The following is a 4589-nucleotide window of genomic DNA, read 5'->3' as shown; positions in this document are numbered from 1 at the left end:
ACATCTTTTATCCGTGCATTAACTCAGGTTGTTAAAAACACTGTTGCTGGTCTGGTGTGGTCTATACCTTGTTTGTAAAATCTACAAATGATTAAATAAATAAATAAATTGTAGTTTCACTTCTTGTCATCTCATGGTTGCCAGGTTTGAACAATGGTGCCAATACAACAACTGTATCTGGTAACCTGCAGTAAACCCTGACTAATTATTCATTACAGGTTAAATAAGTCAAATTTAAAGTTTTTGTTCCTTTCCTTTTTTCCTCTTTGTTCCTTATTCCAGTCTTTTTCGTTGAACTACAATATCCACATGAATGTGTTGACTTATTTTCTTTGGCCATTTTCCTTCAACTACAAGTCATTTTTCTTTGTCTTATTATGAAGTCAACAGTTCTGAGCAGAAGTTAAAGATGAGTTAGTTCTACGATCTTCGGATGGTTCACTTACAGCAGAACTTCCAAACATTTCCTGTAGGGGACAGTTTTGGTGGTTATATCTTGCTCCTGATTGCCAGAGCAGTAAAACGTGGAACATGTTTGACGGATACATCTGTAGATAAAACAGCGTGAAAGCCACAGCACTTCCGGCTGAAGCCTCGGAGGCTGGACCGGCTCCCGACGAGGAGGAACCGTCACTCAGACGACACCTGGCACACAGGCCCTGTGTCTGGCTTCTTTGTGGCATACATGTGCGAGGATTTCAACAATAACAACAGCACATGGCTGAATCCTTTTCAAATCTTAGACTCCACATCAAAACATTGTCCAACAGAATGGTACAATGATGTGAAATAGCCTACAGGAAGCTCCATGATGACAGAGAGTCTAAACTTGAAATGACAATAAAACCACTCCGTGCTCTCTGCGCCCTTGGTTGATGGTTTTGAGCAAACACATATCACACCTCTTGGACGTATAATAACTGGATGACTGTAAATATTTTACAAGGCAGTTCAATGGGGACTTTTAGCCTCTTAACATTTTAATGGAGCAGAGATTTTTTTCGGTCCCTCTCACACACATGCACATACACATATTGTTTGATGGGAAACAAAGATGATGAGATGAAGAGGGGAGGTGGCGAGAGGTCAGGGACATGAGTACATTTCATCTTGAGAGCGCTGGAGAGACGCTCTATCAAAGCTTCTTTCCTTCCGTCCATAAATATCAGCTCAATGAATAATATCGAGCCCCTCCCCCGCCACGCTGCAGGCATCAAGTCAGATTCACAGATCTGGTCAACACATGAGAGACGTGAACATTCAAAAGAAGCTCAGTGGCCCACGCATTATGTATCATACAGCTGTAGTTACAGAGCCGGCCTGGTGTTTTACTGCAAAAAGGTGGCCTGAGAGTTAATAAGAGACTCAAAGTGTCCATCAAAACCTGCCGCTTACGTCTGTCCTGACGGTTCATGTCAAAAAAACAAAAAGACATGAAAAGAATGGACTTATGACGCCGGTGCCTGGAACCTGTATTCTGCCAAATGACCAGCAGAGGGCGACTCCACTGGTTTTAAAGTGCGTTTCTGTAGAATTCTATGAGAAAATATTTTTCTAATTTCTTCCACCAAGTTTCCTGGAAATCCGTTCCAACGAATCAGACCAAATCAAACACACAAGAGAGAAAACATGACCTCCATCGGTTCATTGCAACAATATCAAGATTATAAACAGTCATTTCACCCACGGCATAAATTGAAACAGTATTTTTACAGTTATTCTCTCACACTGTCACACTGCTGCACCATGTTGGGTTACTGCTTTGCTCAGAGGAAAACAAATGAACGGAACAGATTCTTCTTCTGTTTGGGACAAAATAAAAGCTTGTTTTAAAAAGTTGTAACTCAGATTATGATGATTTTCTCGTTGACAGGTGCATTGATCAGAGCTTTTATTGTGGCGGAGCCGTGATGACTTGTGAATACTTTTTAAAGGCAGAATAGGAAAAGTTTGTAAGTGCAGAGTGGCGACTGAGCGATTTCCAGCAAACTGTTGATGTGGGAATGGAAGAATTACGAAATCCTGCATGTAAAGGTGGAAGAAAAGAGTTTGCAAATGATCCCTCTCTACTATTTTTGTATTTTGATGAGAGCAATTTACATACATCTTTGAAAAGCAGGGCTGTGGACAGATCTGTCATTTCTGTGTCTCATATGTCTTTTATTAAGCAGGACGGTGTCCTGAGACCGAAGTTGCTCTCTCACATGATTCATGGCCAGAATTTCCCCCCATGAGCTGCTTGTATTGTTTTATTTCACAATCACACACTTGTGATTCATTAAACGTTAACACGCCTCATTGCAACCAGTCTCCTCATAAGCTCATGGGCATCTCCTGTGTAAGTGCTGCCAGGGAACGGGACTGTTTTCCTCTCCGTGGGCAGAGGGAAGGGAAATCCTGAAGAGAGATTTCACCAGGAAGCCACAAGTCTTAAATAGCCTGTCGGAGGATTACTTCGAGATCTCATCAGAGCCGGACTGACAGGCAAATATTCCTCCCAACACAACCGTGCAGCTTTTATCAGCCGTGCCAAGCGAGATGGAGTATTTAGCCCTTTTTTTTCCTCTTCTCTCTCTTTCTCTTTCTCTCGGTTTTTGGAATAAGGGAAGAGGCATGAGGAGAGGCGGAGGGGCAATGTTCCTTCTTTCCATCAAGAGATGCGGAGCTGAGGACTTGTGCCAGCGAGCAGAGCTTTGAAAGTGAAACGTAAGAATGGCAGATCACAGAGGCCAAAGAAAAATGATATTCTCCTCGTTACGACTCCTCCGGCCAGAACCTTTGTTGTGGGGGCTTCTGCTTTTAACTGGAAACAGGTCCAGGCGCCTCCTGTGTTTCTGCTGCATCACACACACACACGCACTCATACACACACATACACATGCTTGTGTCCACAGTACATTCTGGTACACTCGCACACACATGCATTTAAACTCTCCATCATCCCTCCATCCCCTAAACCCTGGTGACAGCTTGTTAAACCTGATGCCACGTGCAAAGCCTCGCTCTCTGCAGGGTCTTTGTCCTCACCTGTCAGTGGAGACACCAGGTGGCCAGGTGGGGGCGTCCTGCTGTAGATGGCAGGTGGAAACTAAAGGCCACGATACAGGTACTATAAGATAAGAGCGGGCAGGAAGAGAAGGAGTCTACAACATCCTTCTTGAGCATATAAATCTGTCAGCACCATCCTGTTCTCACTCTCTATCTCCTCCTGAAAAGTATTTGGCAAACTTTAAATCTAAGTGCGTCAGTGAGGTTTTATTTTTAGAGAAGCGTGTAAAAGAAGGAGGATGTGTCTCACCATTTTCTCTGTTGTTTTAAACACAGGTTGGGGTGATGATGAATATTCAAATGAGAAGATAATTAGATTTATTTTGGTAAATGCATGTAATGTGTCACGTTGTTTATTCTGGGGTTGACGTGGCAGAGTGGCCCCTCCACTCTCTGCTGGTTCCCACACAGTTGTAGTTCTGGCGCTGCAGCAAACGTTCACTGAGTCCGAATTCCTGGTTTGGATGTTTTCCCTCATGCTGCAAAAAATGAAAATCATATTAACCAAAGATTTTGTCTCGTTTTGAAACCAGAAATTTAATCACGTTATGCCAATGAGGTTAAATACTGTAAATAACTTATTACTGTAAATTTCAGACTCGTTTTTACCTTTGATAGAATTTTTATACGACTTCAACAGGAGGATTTGATCAAATCACTGCAAAGGACAAAATTTGCCGAAATCTGTTTTGTATTAGATTTTTTTTTTTCTTCTTCAATAAAGTCAAATTCCAGCTCTCTGTATTGGATTAAACAGTTTCTAATAGTGGATACTCTTAAATGAAACACCCCAAAGTCGTCACAGCACAACACGACATCTCACTTCATCCCTCGAGGGTTGCCACACACACACACACACACACACACACACACACACACACTTGAACTAAAAATACACTAACGCTCATGGTTTGAAATGATATCTGATACGGCTTATTTTTATGGATTTAATTCTTTGTTGAATCAAACAGAAAATGTGTAAAACTAATGTGGCGCCACTTTTCATTTGGTAGATAAGCCGTTTTGTGCCCGTCACGCTGTTTCCATATTTTGGGGCGAGGGGGAAAACCAACAGGCTTCAGAGGCAGTGCCAGAGCCTGTGGCGCTTTAGCGTGTGAGCACTCATCTTTTTGGAATTAAAAGAGGAGGTGATTGACAACTTTTCGTGATGGCCGGAGGGGAGATTCAGAGACCCACACACACATACACACACACACACACACACACACACACACACACACACACACACACACACACACATGCATGCTCACAGAATCACATGTGTGCTCATGCAAACTTTTCCCAAAAGCCCACAATTTGTCCAGTTTTCATCAGAGGGGGAAAATGAGAGTTTAGCATACTGACTCTAATCCATAACAAATCCTTAGTTCCTGCTGCCAAACCAAAAAATCAAAAGCCCAGATTTGAAATAAACAACTGTGGACTTTAACTTGTAAAACGCGGTTATTTGAGGATGAAGGAACTTGGGTTCATACAGACAAGAATCCCAGTAAAACATATTTAACCTTTGACCTCTTTAA

Source organism: Paralichthys olivaceus, chromosome 10 (genome assembly GCF_024713975.1).
Source record: "Paralichthys olivaceus isolate ysfri-2021 chromosome 10, ASM2471397v2, whole genome shotgun sequence".
NCBI lineage: Eukaryota > Metazoa > Chordata > Actinopteri > Pleuronectiformes > Paralichthyidae > Paralichthys > Paralichthys olivaceus.
The sequence above is the reverse complement of the archived record's forward strand: the minus strand, read 5'-3'. Positions refer to the sequence as shown.